The sequence below is a fragment of the Coenobita brevimanus genome, chromosome 108, assembly GCF_032717465.1.
Source record: "Coenobita brevimanus isolate Jiangsu-jjx chromosome 108, ASM3271746v2, whole genome shotgun sequence".
In the NCBI taxonomy this organism is placed as follows: Eukaryota; Metazoa; Arthropoda; class Malacostraca; order Decapoda; family Coenobitidae; genus Coenobita; species Coenobita brevimanus.
The window spans coordinates 1,245,073-1,263,655 of NC_137061.1; the positions used below are offsets into that span (position 1 = coordinate 1,245,073).

An 18,583-nucleotide genomic window follows, 5' to 3' on the forward strand; every position below is an offset into this window, starting at 1 on the left:
CTAACCTAAGCTAATCCAACCCAGCCTAACCTTACCTAACCTAACCCAGCATGAAGTTGGGAAATGAAATCCACCTTTCAGTATGTTAAGCAAGATTAGGTAGTATTCATTTGCACACAAAAAAACGCATAGAGGCATACACTATGTGATAGCACATATCCACTGGGTATGGTAAGATTGCCCACTAAAGAAACGGCAATAAATACCAAAAACAGGGAACTTTTTCTGCAGGAAAGTAACTTACCCACCTGAAAAGTCGGAATAATACAGAAAACGAACTGGAGGAATATGAATTAAATTGGCAGGGTCCTTCTACTGCATCAAATAAAGCATACATTTACTTTTTTTTTTTTTTTTTATGCTGGCATACTTGTGATGAAATTGTTACAATCAGGCAGGGTTGTTTTGTGTCCAATTGACTTAAGCAACTTAGGCTGAATACCCCAGAGAAGTAAAATTTATTGAAGAGGTTAATGAAATAAAATTTATGCAAGAGGTTTACGAAGTAATATTTAATTGTGAAAAAAAAAAAATGAAAGTGAAATCTCGCAACCTAACCTATAGGTACGACACTCTTGTGGAGATCTGGCAATGTCTTTATTTTTCTTTCATTTTCATCTGCATGTATTTTCTTAGGTCATGGTTATTGTTGATGACGAGGATGAGGATACCAGAGGGCAAAGTAAAAATTATTCACTGAAGTCTGCCACATTTCACTGGGCCAAGGCTTGGGATGATGTGAAACAGATGACACTTGCCAATGCCTGGTCCAAGCTGTCGCAAAACGAGGAAGCCATCCAAGATTTTGACGGGTTTGAGCCATACCAGGCAACTCTAAAACGTGGGGGAGAAGAGGCAACAGCTGATGACATTATGGAATGGTTGGAAGCTGACGAAGATCCTGGGTTTGAAATTATGACAGATAAAGAGATTGCTGAGTCTGCGCAGCGGAGAGAGGATGATGACAATGACGATTACGATGGCAATAATGACGATGCAGCCAACTTCCCTAGGCCTCGTCTCTTGTAGGCACATGAAGTTGCTGATGTCCTCCTCAGTTTCCTGGATGGGATAGAAGACGATGCAGAGTTTTCTCGGTGCTACAACACCATTTGGGAGCTGAGAGATAGAATCATACAATGGCAGCACAGGGGAACAGGATTTCGTCAGACTTATTCAGTTACATAACAATGATGCATATTTATTTTTTTTATTACATCACGAAGTTTCACGGTTTTCTTAATTGTTTCAGCATTCATTAATTTCAGGAATGCACACACCAAAGGCTGCTACTATAGTGAGTTTTTTCTTTTTCTTTTTTTTAAGATTTCGCAGTTCTTCCATCCACGTACTGCTGCTTCCCCTGGTTCTCCTTCTGTAGCAGCTTCTCCTGAACCTGGACCTTCAGGTGTCTCAAATACACACCAGTCCACAGCTGCCGATTCACCACCAACGTGTTCCCCTTTGATGAGGCATTGCTCTGCTCGTGTTCACCCGAGGTGGATGACCCGGATTCCAAGTGAAGAAATATTTTTTTTTTTTTGCTCATTCTTTTGTTCATTCTTGTGTGTGTGTGTTAAGAAACCAAACATCCAGGTACTGTACAACAGACATATGGGAAAGGTAGATAGGTTCAACCAGCTATGCTCTACTTACCCATTTGATTGGAGATCTAGGAAGTGGTATCATGTGTTATGGCACTTGTTGCTCAGGTAAACAGCCACATATGCTATAACATTGAGAATCCAACAAAGAAACTAACACAAGGCAAATTCAGACAGTGTTATTGATGGTTTGCTGGAAGGTTAAGATAGGACTGCCAGACGTCAATGTATAAGTCAGATGCCCCAGAAATCGGATGACTGGATAAATTAGCTAAGCAATTTGTATCCAAATTTGAAAACAAAAAACATAAGCCAAACTGCTGTGTGTGCAGTAATGAGCCCTCAAAATGTAAGCTGAAGGGTAAGGGACAATGTAAAAGAAAGCAAACTTCATACTTTTGCAAAGAACATACCAAAAACCTGCATTGTGCCTCATCCGCTGCATCAAGATATATCACTCTCAGAAGGTGAACAAAAGGGAATCTGTTAGATAAGGTAGATAAACTGTGATTACATTATTTCTATTTTTCAAGGAACATGATAGAATGTGATCCCATTACAATTATATTTTTGACTGTTTAGATTTGCCAGGAAGTCATTATTTTTATCTTTTAGAAAATCAGGTAATTATTTTCCACGGAAACTTTGGCAGTATACTTTTGTAGTAACACAATAAAGCATTGATAATTTCTGTTTTTCAGGGAACATGATAAAATGGGATCTCATTACAATTATATTTTTTATTTTGATTTGCCGGGAAGTCATCATTTTATTTTTTGGAAAATCACATTAGTATTGTCCATGGAAACCATGGCAGTACACTTTTGTAGCTGTAACACAATAAAGCATGGATAATTTGCAGCCTTTAGTATGAATTGGACCACATGTACTCTATTATTAAGGCACATTTTTTGCTCACGTAATACAAACTGAATTTTCACTTTATTTTTTATTTTTTAATCTACACTTTTATATATAGTAATTACTTACATAGCAGCAGAAGTAGTTGCAAATCCTGGCTCTGGATTTTGCTGTAGTGCAGTGTATTGTACTGTAGTGTATTTTATTGTGTACTGTACTTGTGATTGTTATGACCCTCTCCTCCTACCCTACCCTCCACTCCCACACACTGCCCTCCACCCTCCACTTCCACACCCTGCCTTCCACTCCCACATCAAGCCCTTCACACCCACACCCTGTCCCCCACTCCCACACCCTACCTTCCACTCCCATACTCTCCCTTCCATTCCCATACCCTGACCTTCACAGCTACACCCTGTCTACCCTACCCTCCCTTACCTAGCCTATCTTTATCTTACCCTGCTTCTCCCTACCCTACTCTGTCCTTCCTTTCTCTACCCTATCCAGCATCTCCACCCAACTATACCAATCTTTCCCTCCCCTCCACTACCCTACCCTACCTTACTCTACCCTACTCTATCCTATCCTGCCTTGTACCCAGCTCTGCCCTACACTGCTCTCCATACTCTCTCCTGCCTTTCTTCTTCCTGCTCTCTCCTACCCTGCCTCTCCCTCCTACCCTGCCTCTGCCTATACTCGTACATAGCTTTAACTCCCAATCTCCCTTTGCCATATCCTACCTCTTCCAAACTAATCCTACCCTGCCTTTCCCTACCCAACCAATGCATACCTCCCTATCCTGCATGTCCCTACCCTACCCTGCCCTGTGCAGCCCAGCCCAGCCCTGCCCTGCCATGCCTCACCAAGCCCCGCCCGGACAGGCCAAGTCCTGCCTTGCCTGGTCTGGCCTGACCGGCCCCATCCTGCTCTTCCCAACCCGGCCCAGCTCAGCCCAGCCTGCTCCAATCCAGCCGAGCCGAGCCCAACAGAGCCGAGCCCAGCCCAGCCCAGCCCTGCCTGCCCCTGCCCAGCTCAGCCCTGCCTTGCCTGCCCCAGCCCAGCCTTCCCTGCCTGCCCCAGCCCAGCCCTGCCTTGCCTGCCCCAGCCCAGCCTTCCCTGCCTGCCCCAGCCCAGCCCTGCCTTGCCTGCCCCAGCCCAGCCTTCCCTGCCTGCCCCAGCCCAGCCCTGCCTTGCCTGCCCCAGCCCAGCCCTGCCAAGCCCAGCCCAGCCCAGCCCAGCCCTGCCCAGCCCTGCCCTGCCCTAGCCCAGCTGAGCCCTGCCCTGCCCTGCCTGCCGTAGCCCAGCCGAGCCCTGCCCTGCCCTGCCCTGCCCTGCCCTGCCGTAGCCCAGCCGAGCCCTGCCCTGCCTGCCGTAGCCCAGCCGAGCCCTGCCCTGCCTGCCGTAGCCCAGCCGAGCCCTGCCCTGCCTGCCGTAGCCCAGCCGAGCCCTGCCCTGCCTGCCGTAGCCCAGCCGAGCCCTGCCCTGCCTGCCGTAGCCCAGCCGAGCCCTGCCCTGCCTGCCGTAGCCCAGCCGAGCCCTGCCCTGCCTGCCGTAGCCCAGCCGAGCCCTGCCCTGCCTGCCGTAGCCCAGCCGAGCTCAGCCCTGCCCTGCCTGCCCCAGCCCAGCCCAGCCCCAGCCCCAGCCCAGTGCACCCCAGCCCAGCCCAGCCCTGCCCCAGCCCTGCCCCAGCCCAGCCCCAGCCCTGCCCCAGCCCAGCCCCAGCCCTGCCCCAGCCCAGCCCAGCCCTGCCCCAGCCCAGCCCAGCCCTGCCCCAGCCCAGCCCCAGCCCAGCCCAGCCCTGCCCCAGCCCAGCCCCAGCCCAGCCCAGCCCTGCCCCAGCCCAGCCCTGCCCGCCCCAGCCCTGCCCGCCCCAGCCCTGCCCGCCCCAGCCCAGCCCTGCCCTGCCCTGCCCGCCCCAGCCCTGCCCTGCCCGCCCCAGCCCTGCCCTGCCCTGCCCGCCCCTGCCCTGCCCTGCCCTGCCCTGCCCGCCCCAGCCCTGCCCTGCCCTCTGCCTCTGCCCCCCCCAGCCCTGCCCGCCCCAGCCCTGCCCTGCCCGCCCCAGCCCAGCCCAGCCCTGCCCGCCCCAGCCCAGCCCTGCCTCAGCCCAGCCCAGCCCAGCCCAGCCCTGCCCGCCCCAGCCCAGCCCTGCCCGCCCCAGCCCAGCCCTGCCCGCCCCAGCCCAGCCCTGCTTGCCCAGCCCAGCCCAGCCCAGCCCAGCCCCAGCCCAGCCCAGTCCTGCCCTGCCCCAGGGCCCCAGCCCAGCCCAGCTCCCTGCCCTGCCTGCCCCAGCCCAGCCCAGCCCAGCCCTGCCCAGCCCCAGCAGCCCAGCCCAGCCCAGCTCCAGCCCTGCCCTGCCCTGCCCCGCCCCAGCCCTGTTCCCTGCCCTGCCCAGCCCAGCCCAGCTCCAGCTCCAGCCCTGCCCAGCCCTGCCCTGCCCAGCCCAGCCCAGCCCAGTCACTGCCCTGCTCCGCCTCCCAGCCCAGCCTGCCCTGCCTCTGCCCTGCCCAGCTCAGCCCTGCCCCTGCCCAGCACAGCCCAGCCCAGCCCAGCCCAGCCTGCTCAACCCTACAGCTCGCCCAGCCCAGCCCAGCCCAGCCCTGCCCAGCCCAGCCCAGCCCAGCCCTGCCCAGCCCTGCCCAGCCCAGCCCAGCCCTGCCCAGCCCTGCCCTGCCCAGCCCTGCCCAGCCCTGCCCAGCCCTGCCCAGCCCTGCCCAGCCCTGGTGGTGCGGGCTGGGGCAGGGCTGCTGGGGCAGGGCTGCTGGGGCAGGGCCGGGGTTGCTGGGCCGGGGCAGGGCAGGGCCAGGGCCAGGGCAGGGCAGGGCAGGGCAGGGCAGGGCAGGGCCAGGGGCAGGGCAGGGCCAGGGGCAGGGCAGGGCCAGGGGCAGGGCAGGGCCAGGGGCAGGGCAGGGCCAGGGGCAGGGCAGGGCCGGGCAGGGCAGGGCTGGGCAGGGGCAGGGCAGGGCCGGGCAGGGCCAGGGGCAGGGCAGGGCCAGGGGCAGGGCAGGGCCGGGCAGGGGCAGGGCAGGGCCGGGCAGGGGCAGGGCAGGGGCAGGGCAGGGGCAGGGCCAGGGCAGAGGCAGGGCCAGGGCAGAGGCAGGGCCAGGGCAGAGGCAGGGCCAGGGCAGAGGCAGGGCCAGGGCAGAGGCAGGGGCAGGGGCAGGGGCAGGGCCAGGGCTGCTGGGCCAGGGCCAGGGCTGGGGCAGGGCTGCTGGTGCGGGCTGGGGCAGGGCCAGGGCTGCTGGTGCGGGCTGCTGGTGCGGGCTGGGGCAGGGCCAGGGCTGCTCGTGCGGGCTGGGGCTGGAGCGGCTGGGGCTGGGGCCAATATAATGTCTGCTATTAAGAGTCATGCCAAATGTATTATCGTCCGTATAATCAATAAATAAGAAAATATAATACATAAGTAAATGGGGGCAGGCCAGGCTGGGGCTGGTGCTAACAATAAGTAATAAGGTATGACAGGGCTATAAGCTGCGCAATAAATAATGGTCAATAACAAGAAAATCATAGCTCATCATGCTTGGTCAAGCGGGCTGGGGCTAGGGGCTGGGGCGGGCTGGGGCTGTGGGGAATAACAATAACAATAACAAGAATGAAATCAGGTCATTATGGTATCATAATATCAATATAATTGTATATATTGTTAATAATAATAACAAAAACAAATACTGGTTATCAATAATAATTATAATATACCAGGTCATGCCGAAATAATAATAACATAACATTATATCATTGTGCTGACAATAACAAGTATAAGATAAATAGGTCATTATGCTAACAATAACAATAACAAGAAGGCTAATTGTTATAATCGTCATATCGTCATAACAAATAATTGGGGCTATACCAAAACAGGTCATTGGTGCATCATCAATAAAGAAAAGTCATTGTATCATTACAATGAATAACAATAACATAAGAGTAATTATATCATTATAATAATAATAAGAAAATTATATCATTATGCGAATAATAATAACAAGAATAATAATAATTATATACTCACAGAAATGCAACAATAATAACAAGATAAATTTATATCATTATGCTTAACAATCAATAAGAAAATTATATCATTTATGATCAATAATCTAAGAAAATTATATCAACAATAATAATAACAGATTGTAACGCCTATATCATTGGTGCTAATAATAAGCAGACTATTGAATAACACTATCAAGCGCTAACAATAAACGAGAATTATTCAGGTCAATAATATATAACAATAATGGTCAATAATAAATTGCCACAAAATGTAACATTTGGTATCAATAATAATAAATAATAATAAGAAGATTAATGAATACTGGTGCACAATAATAATAAGAAAAGGTCACTGGTACGTTATAATAATAAATAATAATAATAAGAAAATAGGCTCATGGTGCAACAATGCAACAAATAAATAACAAATAACAAGAAAATGTAATAACATTATTAATAATTAGAAAATAGGCCACAGGTCAATAACAATAACTGTCAACAGGATTGTATATATCATTATGCTAATAAATAATGTCACTGTAATATAGGTGACAATATCCATATAATAGAAATAGGGTTGGTTATATGATCAGCACAGTTAGGGCAGTCACAATGAAAGCTCAGGTCGCTGTATTGGTGCATTGAATAATTAGACAATGGTTGAGGCATTGTGACAAGAGTAACAGGGGTTATGGACAAGCAGGTCAATAAGAAAGCATAGGTCAGTTGGTAATAAGAAAGCAGGTCAGTCATTGGCGTAGGATAAGCAGGGTCACAACAGGGTTATCAATACAACAGGGTCATCAACAGGTGCTTAATAACAGGAATCACAAGAAAATTGTATCATTGGAACAGGGCCGCTGGAAAGAAATACAACAGGGCAAATACAACAGGTTTATCATGTCACAACAGGGTCAATGTAACAGGGTCAACAGGCACAATTGTAATACTATTGAGGTAATAACAGAACAGGGAACAGGGTCATTAGGCGCACTATCAACAGGATTAGTACCAGGGTCATTTGAATCAACAGGATTGTCAGGTCATTGGCGCAATACCAACAGACAATATAATAACAGGTCAGGGTCACAACATATAACAGGATCGTCAACAAAAAATGGCGCTATCAAATTGGAAAGTAATGGTTATACGGTTACAGGGATTGTCAACAGGAACAGATCATTGGCGTCATTAAATTGTATCAGGTCATTATGCTGACAAGAGAGTCAGTTGGTGCTGACAAGCAGGGATTGCTAAACAGGGTCAGGGTCAGAAATTACAGGAATCATAACAGGGCTGTTGGGCCAATAGGGGCTGCATTGGGCCAGGGCTGCTAATAAGGCCATTGTAGGCCAGGCTGCCATTAGGCTGCTGGGCCAGGGCTGTCAGCAGGGCTGCTGGTGCCAGGGTCAGGGCATGGGCAACAGGAACAGGGCTGCTGGGGCCAGGGCCAGGGCTGCTGGTGCGGGCTGGGCCAGGGCCAGGGCTGCTGGGCCAGGGCCAGGGCTGCTGGGCCAGGGCCAGGGCTGCTGGGCCAGGGCCAGGGCTGCTGGGCCAGGGCCAGGGCTGCTGGGCCAGGGCCAGGGCTGCTGGGCCAGGGCCAGGGCTGCTGGTGCGGGCTGCTGGGCCAGGGCCAGGGCTGCTGGTGCGGGCCATGGCCAGGGCTGCTGGTGCGGGCCGGGCCAGGGCCAGGGCTGCTGGTGCGGGCCGGGCCAGGGCCAGGGCTGCTGGTGCGGGCCGGGCCAGGGCCAGGGCTGCTGGTGCGGGCCGGGCCAGGGCCAGGGCTGCTGGTGCGGGCCGGGCCGGGCCGGGCCAGGGCCAGGGCTGCTGGTGCGGGCCGGGCCGGGGCCAGGGCTGCTGGTGCGGGCTGGGCCGGGGCCAGGGCTGCTGGTGCGGGCTGGGCCGGGGCCAGGGCTGCTGGTGCGGGCTGGGCCGGGGCCAGGGCTGCTGGTGCGGGCCGGGCCAGGGCCAGGGCTGCTGGTGCGGGCCGGGCCAGGGCCAGGGCTGCTGGTGCGGGCCAGGGCTGCTGGTGCGGGCCAGGGCTGGGGCAGGGCTGCTGGGGCAGGGCCAGGGCTGCTGGTGCGGGCTGGGGCAGGGCTGCTGGGCCAGGGGCAGGGCTGCTGGGCCAGGGCCAGGGCTGCTGGTGCAGGCTGGGCCAGGGCCAGGGCTGCTGGGCCAGGGCTGCTGGGCCAGGGCTGCTGGGCCAGGGCTGCTGGGCCAGGGCCAGGGCTGCTGGGCCAGGGCCAGGGATGCTGGTGCAGGCTGGGCCAGGGCCAGGGATGCTGGGCCAGGGCCAGGGCTGCTGGTGCGGGCTGGGCCAGGGCCAGGGCTGCTGGTGCGGGCTGGGCCAGGGCCAGGGCTGCTGGTGCGGGCTGGGCCAGGGCTGCTGGTGCGGGCTGGGCCAGGGCCAGGGCTGCTGGTGCGGGCTGGGCCAGGGCCAGGGCTGCTGGGCCAGGGCCAGGGCTGCTGGGCCAGGGCCAGGGCTGCTGGGCCAGGGCTGCTGGGCCAGGGCCAGGGCTGCTGAGCCAGGGCTGCTGGGCCAGGGCCAGGGCTGCTGGTGCGGGCTAGGCCAGGGCCGCTGGGCCAGGGCCAGGGCCGCTGGGCCGGGGCCAGGGCCGCTGGGCCGGGGCCAGGGCCGCTGGGCCGGGGCCAGGGCCGCTGGGCCGGGGCCAGGGCTGCTGGGCCGGGGCCAGGGCTGCTGGGCCGGGGCCAGGGCTGCTGGGCCGGGGCCAGGGCTGCTGGTGCGGGCTGTCACATAGCCAGGGCTGCTGGTAGGGCTGCTTGGTGAGGGTCGGGCAGGGGCACAGGGCTGCTGGTGCGGGCTGGGCCGGGGCCAGGGCTGCTGGTGCGGGCTGGGCGGGGCCAGGGCTGGTCGGGCAGCTGGGGCCAGGGCTGCTGGTGACAGCTGGGCACAGGGCTGCTGGTGCGGGCTGGGGCAGGGCCAGGGCTAATCAGACCTGCTGGTGGCTGGGCCAGGGCTGCTGGGGCAGGGCCAGGGCTGCTGGTGCGGGCCGGGGCAGGGCCAGGGCTGCTGGTGCGGGCCGGGGCAGGGCCAGGGCTGCTGGGGCGGGCTGGGGCAGGGCCAGGGCTGCTGGGGCGGGCTGGGGCAGGGCCAGGGCTGCTGGGGCGGGCTGGGGCAGGGCCAGGGCTGCTGGGGCGGGCTGGGGCAGGGCTGCGGGCTGCAGGGCCAGGGCTGGGGCTGGGCAGGGCAGGGCCAGGGCTGCTGGGGCTGGGCTGGACAGGGCAGGGCCAGGGCTGCTGGGGCGGGCTGGGGCAGGGCCAGGGCTGCTGGGGCGGGCTGGGGCAGGGCCAGGGCTGCTGGGGCGGGCTGGGGCAGGGCCAGGGCTGCTGGGGCGGGCTGGGGCAGGGCCAGGGCTGCTGGGGCAGGGCCAGGGCTGCTGGGGCAGGGCCAGGGCTGCTGGGGCGGGCTGGGCTGCTGGGCGGCGGCTGGGGGTAGGGCTGGGCTGGGGGCAGGGCTGGGCTGGGGCTGGGGCTGGGGCTGGGCTGGGCAGGGCCAGGGCTGCTGGTGCGGGCTGGGGCTGGGGCTGGGGCAGGGCCAGGGCTGCTGGTGCGGGCTGGGGCAGGGCTGCTGGGGCAGGGCCAGGGCTGCTGGTGCGGGCTGGGGCAGGGCTGCTGGGGCAGGGCCAGGGCTGCTGGTGCGGGCTGGGGCAGGGCTGCTGGGGCAGGGCCAGGGCTGCTGGTGCGGGCTGGGCTGGGCAGGTCAGGGGCTGGGCAGGTTAGGGTCAGGGCCAGGGCTGCTGGTGCGGGCTGGGCTGGGCAGGTCAGGGCCAGGGCTGGGCAGGTCAGGGCCAGGGCTGGGCAGGTCAGGGCCAGGGCTGGGCAGGTCAGGGCCAGGGCTGCTGGGCAGGTCAGGGCCAGGGCTGCTGGGCAGGTCAGGGCCAGGGCTGCTGGGCAGGTCAGGGCCAGGGCTGCTGGGCTGGGCAGGTCAGGGCCAGGGCTGCTGGGCTGGGCTGGGCTGGGCTGGGCAGGTCAGGACCAGGGCTGCTGGGCTGGGCTGGGCTGGGCAGGTCAGGACCAGGGCTGCTGGGCTGGGCTGGGCTGGGCAGGGCAGGTCAGGACCAGGGCTGCTGGGCTGGGCTGGGCTGGGCTGGGCAGGTCAAGGGCAGGTCAGGACCAGGGCTGCTGGGCTGGGCTGGGCAGGTCAGGGCCAGGGCTGCTGGGCTGGGCTGGGCAACTCAGGGCCAGGGCTGCTGGGCTGGGCTGGGCAACTCAGGGCCAGGGCTGCTGGGCTGGGCTGGGCAACTCAGGGCCAGGACTGCTGGGCTGGGCCTGGGCTGGACAGGGCAGGGCCTGGGCTGGACAGGGCAGGGCCTGGGCTGGACAGGGCAGGGCTGGACAGGGCTGCTGGGCTGGACAGGGCAGGGCTGGACAGGGCTGCTGGGCTGAGCTGGATTGGACAGGGCAGGTCCAGGGCTGCTGGGCTGGGCTGGGCTGGGCTGGGCTGGACAGGGCAGGGCCAGGGCTGCTGGGTTGGGCTGGGCTGGACAGGGCTGCTGGGCTGAGCTGGGTTGGACAGGGCTGCTGGGCTGAGCTGGGTTGGACAGGGCTGCTGGGCTGAGCTGGGTTGGACAGGGCAGGGCCAGGGCTGCTAGGCTGGGCTGGGCTGGACTGGGTAGGGCGAGGGCTGGTGGGCTGGGCTGGGCGGGGCTGGGCTGGATAGGGCAGGGTCAGGGCTGCTGGGCTGGGCTGGATAGGGCAGGGTCAGGGCTGCTGGGCTGGGCTGGGCAGGTCAGGGCTAGGGCTGCTGGGCTGGGCTGGGCTGGATAGGGCAGGGTCAGGGCTGCTGGGCTGGGCTGGGCTGGGCTGGGCAGGTCAGGGCTAGGGCTGCTGGGCTGGGCTGGGCTGGGCAGGTCAGGGCTAGGGCTGCTGGGCTGGGCTGGGCTGGGCAGGTCAGGGCTAGGGTTGCTGGGCTGGGCAGGTCAGGGCTAGGGTTGCTGGGCTGGGCAGGTCAGGGCTAGGGTTGCTGGGCTGGGCTGGACAGGGCAGGGCCAGAGCTGCTGGGCTGGGCTGGACAGGGCAGGGCCAGGGCTGCTGGGCTGGGCAGGGCAGGGCCAGGGCAGGGCCAGGGCAGGGCCAGGGCTGATGGGCTGGGCTGGGCTGGGCTGGGCTGGACAGGGCAGGGCCAGGGCTGCTGGGCTGGGCTGGGCTGGACAGGGCAGGGCCAGAGCTGCTGGGCTGGGCTGGGCTGGACAGGGCAGGGCCAGAGCTGCTGGGCTGGGCTGGGCTGGGCTGAGTTGGGCCAGGGCTGCTGGGCTGGGCTGGGCTGAGTTGGGCCAGGGCTGCTGGGCTGGGCTGGGCTGAGTTGGGCCAGGGCTGCTGGGCTGGGCTGGGCTGAGTTGGGCCAGGGCTGCTGGGCTGGGCTGGGCTGAGTTGGGCCAGGGCTGCTGGGCTGGGCTGGGCTGAGTTGGGCCAGGGCTGCTGGGCTGGGCTGGGCTGAGTTGGGCCAGGGCTGCTGGGCTGGAGCTGGGCTGAGTTGGGCCAGGGCTGCTGGGCGGGGCTGGAGCTGAGTTGGGCCAGGGCTGCTGGGCTGGGCTGGGCTGAGTTGGGCCAGGGCTGCTGGGCTGGGCTGGGCTGAGTTGGGCCAGGGCTGCTGGGCTGGGCTGGGCTGAGTTGGGCCAGGGCTGCTGGGCTGGGCTGGGCTGAGTTGGGCCAGGGCTGCTGGGCTGGGCTGGGCTGAGTTGGGCCAGGGCTGCTGGGCTGGGCTGGGCTGAGTTGGGCCAGGGCTGCTGGGCTGGGCCAGGGCTGGGCTAGGGCTGCTGGGCTGGGCTAGGGCTGGGCTAGGGCTGCTGGGCTGGGCTGGGCTGAGCTGGGGCTGCTGGGCTGGGCTGGGCTGGGCTAGGGCTGCTGGGCTGGGCCAGGGCTGCCGGGCTGGGCTGGGCTGGGCCAGGGCTGCCGGGCTGGGCTGGACTGGGCTGGGCTGGGCTGGGCTGGGCCAGGGCTGCCGGGCTGGGCTGGGCTGGGCCAGGGCTGCTGGGCCAGGGCTGCTGGGCCAGGGCTGCCGGGCTGGGCTGGGCTGGGCCAGGGCTGCCGGGCTGGGCTGGGCTGGGCCAGGGCTGCCGGGCTGGGCTGGGCTGGGCCAGGGCTGCCGGGCTGGGCTGGGCTGGGCCAGGGCTGCCGGGCTGGGCTGGGCTGGGCCAGGGCTGCCGGGCTGGGCTGGGCTGGGCCAGGGCTGCCGGGCTGGGCTGGGCTGGGCCAGGGCTGCCGGGCTGGGCTGGGCTGGGCCAGGGCTGCCGGGCTGGGCTGGGCTGGGCCAGGGCTGCCGGGCGTGGGGTGGGCCAGGGCTGCCGGGCTGGGCTGGGCTGCCGGGCTGGGCTGGGCTGGGCTGGGCCAGGGCTGCTGGGCCAGGGCTGCCGGGCTGGGCTGGGCTGGGCCAGGGCTGCTGGGCCAGGGCTGCCGGGCTGGGCTGGGCTGGGCTGGGCCAGGGCTGCCGGGCTGGGCTGGGCTGGGCCAGGGCTGCCGGGCTGGGCTGGGCTGGGCCTGGGCTGGGCCTGGGCTGCCGGGCTGGGCTGGGCTGGGCCAGGGCTGCCGGGCTGGGCTGGGCTGGGCCAGGGCTGCCGGGCTGGGCTGGGCTGGGCCAGGGCTGCCGGGCTGGGCTGGGCCAGGGCTGCCGGGCTGGGCCAGGGCTGCCGGGCTGGGCTGGGCTGGGCCAGGGCTGCTGGGCTGGGCTGGGCTGGGCCAGGGCTGCTGGGCTGGGCTGGGCTGGGCCAGGGCTGCTGGGCTGGGCTGGGCTGGGCCAGGGCTGGTGGGCTGGGCTGGGCTGGGCTGGGCTGGGCCAGGGCTGGGCTGGGCCAGGGCTGCTGGGCCAGGGCTGGGCCAGGGCTGCTGGGCTGGGCTGGGCTGGGCCAGGGCTGCTGGGCTGGGCTGGGCTGGGCCAGGGCTGCTGGGCTGGGCTGGGCTGGGCCAGGGCTGCTGGGCTGGGCTGGGCTGGGCCAGGGCTGATGGGCTGGGCTGGGCTGGGCTGGGCCAGGGCTGGGCTGGGCTGGGCTGGGCCAGGGCTGGGCTGGGCTGGGCTGGGCCAGGGCTGCTGGGCTGGGCTGGGCTGGGCCAGGGCTGCTGGGCTGGGCTGGGCTGGGCCAGGGCTGGGCTGGGCTGGGCTGGGCTGGGCCTGGGCTGCTGGGCTGGGCTGGGCTGGGCCAGGGCTGCTGGGCTGGGCTGGGCTGGGCCAGGGCTGCTGGGCTGGGCTGGGCTGGGCCAGGGCTGCTGGGCTGGGCTGGGCCAGGGCTGCTGGGCTGGGCTGGGCTGGGCCAGGGCTGCTGGGCTGGGCTGGGCTGGGCCAGGGCTGCTGGGCTGGGCTGGGCTGGGCCAGGGCTGCTGGGCTGGGCTGGGCTGGGCCAGGGCTGCTGGGCTGGGCTGGGCTGGGCCAGGGCTGCTGGGCTGGGCTGGGCTGGGCCAGGGCTGCTGGGCTGGGCCAGGGCTGCTGGGCTGGGCCAGGGCTGCTGGGCTAGGCAGGGCCAGGGCCAGAGTTGGGCTAGGCTAGGCAGGGCCAGGGCCAGAGTTGGGCTAGGCTGAGCTGGGCAGGGCCAGGGCCAGGTCTGCTGGGCTGGGCTCGGCTGGGCAGAGGAGGGCCAGGGCTGGGGTGGGCAGGGTCAGGGCTGGGGTGGGCAGGGTCAGGGCTGGGGTGGGCAGGGTCAGGGCTGGGCTGGGCCAGGGCTGCTGGGCTGGGCTGGGCAAAATACTCTACTCTACTCACCTAAACTTGGCCTAAAACCGCTATTCTGGATCTTGAATGCCGAGTTATAACAATAGATTAACACTAGAATATGAAGCTAGTCACGAAGAAGTGCCATAGAAAGGATATAGAACCAAGGTAACGTCTTATTCTACCGATGATACTAATCAAGAAGAAGTGCAATGAACAGAATGATGAGCTGTTGCATTGTCTACTACTACCACTGAGCTACAAAAAATAAGCTGCAAAAGGACGAAGATCTGGGCCAAGTTTGGGTGAAAAGAGTACAGTGTGGCACTCAAAAAACTCAGGATTCCAAGGACTTCAATGGTGAGTAAGTGAACGTGTGGCCCATTTCACTTACGGTGCTGTTGATTATTTCTGCATATTATTATTATTGTTATTATTATTATTATTATTATTCCTTGATTTCTGGACCCTATTTCTGGGTGGGAAAGAGCTGATGATAATGATGATGATGGTGTGGAGGAGGAGGAGGAGGAGGAGGAGGAGGAGGAGGAGGAGGAGGAGGAGGAGGAGGAGGAGGAGGAGAAGGAGGAGGAGAAGGAGGAGGAAGAGGAGGGATGCATGGATGGGTGACTGATGAGGATGAGGACGACTACGAGAAGGAAGGGGAGGGGGAGGGGGAGGATTGCAGAAACTGATGAGGAGGAGGTTCATGTGCAGGAGGATGGGGTGAGGTACTGTAGGGTTCAGAAATCACTAAAACACAACAGAGGGAGAACTAATCAACAGCATGCCTATGAATTGGGCCACACATACAGTAACTCATCATTAACGCCCCTGAAATCCTGTGCTCTACCTCACAGGCCTAACCATATGCATACGAAGGGTGACTGATAAGTTTTCAGCCTCACCCAGAAAGCAACTGAGATAGGCAAATGAAATTTAGTCTACTTAATCTGCCAAATAACACTACTGTGCAACCAAGATTCTTGATCCTAACACTTTTTCATTTCCTTTTGGAAGGCTCTCAAAGTGAACGTACTTGACAGGTGTCGTGGAAATGGAGAAACTCTAGTACCAGTCCGTGATCGAGTATCTTCAGCTGAAAGGCATGACTCCGTCTGAGATCCATGAGGATATGGTGAACACTTTAGGGGAAGATGCTCCTACGTATGCCATGGTCAAACGTTGGGTCAGAGAATTCAAGTGTGGCAGGGACAGCCTCGAAGATGATCCATAGTCAGGGAGGCGATCGACTGTGACCACACCAGAGAACGATGACCCATGGTTACGAAGGATTGGCAACTGTCATCTTGTCAAATAGCAGACAGGTTAGGCATGTCCCAGGAGCGAGCCGACAACATTCTGAGGAACGAACTTGGCTTGTCGAAGGTGTGTTCTCACCGGGTGCCACGTCTCCTGACCCAGGAACAGAAGCTCACATGGTGCACCAACAATTTGGAACTCATCGAAGCCGATCCGGAAAATTTCCCGTCAATTTGTTACCAAGGATGAGCCCTGGGTTCATCACTAACAGCCTGAGACCAAACAGCAGTCAAAGCAGTGGAAGCACGCCTCCTCTCCCATCCCAAAGAAGGCCAAGGTCATGGCCTCGGCCGGAAAGGTCATGGCGTCCATTTTCTAGGATGCACGAGGCGTGTTGCTGGTGGATTATCTCCAAAAAGGCCACACCGTCACTGGACAATACTACATTGACCTGCTGATATGCCTGCACGAGAACATCAAGAGGAGGAGGCCAGGAATGCTGACCAGAGGGGTCTTGTTCCATCAGGACAATGCTCCGGCCCACACCTCGGTGGTGTCGATGGCAAAAATCCATGACTGTGGCTTCCAACTCGACCCTCACCTGCCATATTCACCAGACCTCGCACCCTCTGACATCCACCTGTTCCCGAACCTGAAAAAGGATCTGGCCAGACAATGGTACGCCACCGATGAGGTTATGGCGACCGTGAACGTCTACCTCAGGGCCCAAACTAAGGACTTCTACCCCAGCGGGATCCGGGCAGTCCACCACTGGTGGAAGAAGTCTGTTGACTTGATGGGAAATTATGTTGAAAAATAAAGGATTAAAAGATTTCTATTGGCTATCATTTCCTGAAGGTTCAAAACTTATACTGAGGTGTGGTGTTGGTAATGGTGTGGTGTGGTGGTGGTAATGGTGTGGTGTGGTGGGATGTGGTGATTGTAAGTGTTGTGGTGTAACTGTGGTGTGGTGGTGGCAATTTCCAAACTCTATCCCATCTCACTAAGGACATCCCAAAATCCAATGCTCAACCTAGGATTTTTAACATACACACCCACCCACCCACACCCACCCACACCCACACACACAGCTTGCCCACACACACAGCTTGCCATAAGCGCACTCTCCCAAATTAAATATACAACAAAGAAGGGACTTGTTCGGGTCCTCAATACTTCAGCACTGGTTAGGCTATATCCATTACGATGTGGACAGCGGGCTCAAACATGGCCAAATACAGCATTATTTATCACTGCACAGGTATATAATGGAGTGGGTAATGGTGTGGGGGATGGAATGTGTGTGGCTGGTGGTATGGGGGATGAGGAGTTTTGGGAGGGGATTTAAAAGGTTATGTGGGTCCAGTAGCTCAAGATTATGAAGGAGTGCACAGGGGATGCACATGTGCTGTGAGGAATGTGGTAGGTGAGAGGATACTAGAGTTCACAGAAGAAATGAACATGACTGTGCACAACATGGTTTTTGGTGAGTAAACTTATTACATGTGAGTATGGGGGTAGCAACAGCCAGATTGACTATTTCCTAGTCAGGAGGGCTGATAGGCGGCTGGTAATGGATTAGAAAGTTGTAGGAAGCGAAGTGTGTGTGTGCGCAGCAACACAAATGACTGGTATGTGACATGGTATTAAAGACATGGGTAATGAAGAAAATAACACATGAATCCAGAAGGAAAGTATGGGAGTTTAAAAACCAAGCACCAAAGGGTGCCTTCTTTAATGCTATGAATAGAATGGTGACTGAACAGGGAAATGTGTACAGAAGTGTTAAGTAACAGTACAGATACCTCAAGAATAATCTCTTGAGAGTTCATAATGTGTGGATGGGCAAGGGACCCATCAATAAGGTAACATGGTAGTGGGATGAGGGTGCAGAAGCCAAAGTTAACGTCAAAAGAAGGCTTTTCCGGGAATGGGAAAGGGATGATAACAGAGAAGAATACTTGGCTGTTAAGTAGAGAGCCAGAAAAGAAGTATGCAAAGCAAACTCTATGTATCAGAGAATTTTACTGAGCTTAAAAAGAACCCAAAGGAGGAATCTGGTATTTCAGGAGACAGAAGAGATGAACAAAGAAAGCAGGGCTGTCATAAGTAAGCAGTATGTGAAGAATGATGATGGAAGAGTAGTGGTAGACATTGAGGATATTAGGGATGCTTGGTGAGAGCATTATAACCAGTTCCTGATATCCTGGGCAGGGCAATAGGCAAGATGGAGTCAGGGAAGGCCACAGGAGTGTCTAAGTTGGCTGCTAAGATGCTGAAGGCCTCAGGGGAAAAATTATTTTTATATGGGCCCTGGAATGCATTTCTAACTTTAAGTGAGATAAACAACATGACTGGTCCACTGGCAGAATTGTCATGACTCTCTATAGAAGGTGCCGAGTCACATGAGAGCAAACTTCAATGGGTACTTGACAACCCCATAAAACCCACGTCAGAACCACCTCGATATTCGGAAAGTCACAATGTGAACTAACTTCACATGACATAACCCTTTCTAATACTGAGGACTGCCTGTATGATACCCAAATTCTGTGGATATAAGTAATGGATATACCGGTAATAAAAGCCAGGGTCAAATTCTAGGAGCACTGTCATTAAAAGTGCTGAAAATCTTATGAAGGGAATTAAGTTTCAAATTTGTAAGCTGGAGTCTGACAGCAAACTTTCATAGGTAAAACTAACATGATGCTTAGGGCACATTTTGGAATAAATAAACAATAATAATTATAATAAAAAGCTACTAATGGAACTAAAGTTAGGCTTATTTATAATGACAGTGGCTTTGCAACAGGTCGAGCAGGCCCCAAAACCCAGTCGTGCCTCTGTCATTCTGGTTAGATCAGGTCAGATTAAGCTAGCTTGGGTTGGGTTATGTTAGATTCAGTAATGCCAATTTGGTGCTGGATCTTGTGATTATCATACATCTTTATCAAAAAATTATTTTTTATCTTGTGCATTTTGAGGTTCAATTTACCATGAAATTTTAAACTTACCTACAGCTTTCTGACTTTCAAAGCTCAATTGAATGTTTTTAATTATTTTTACTTGGCATGACTGATTCATGTTAGGGTAAGTTAGTATGTACAAAATGACTGGGGACAGACAGACTTTCAAGCCAAATCAACCTAGAAGTCCAAAAGGCAGGACTGCCATTTTGCTGTAGTTTCTATGCAATGTTGATGAGGTT

At 58.6% G+C, this 18,583-nt stretch overlaps 1 long non-coding RNA gene across 1 annotated transcript in view; it reads right to left on the reverse strand.

Annotated features, from left to right (window-relative positions):
* Positions 1-2,023: 2,023 nt before the first annotated feature.
* The window catches only part of LOC145416904 (uncharacterized), a 155,868-nt gene continuing 139,308 nt past the window's right edge, over positions 2,024-18,583 (reverse strand). Inside the window, exon 2 of the long non-coding RNA XR_013900369.1 lies at positions 2,024-2,035. This is a non-coding gene — a long non-coding RNA (uncharacterized LOC145416904). The remainder of the gene's footprint in view (positions 2,036-18,583) is intronic.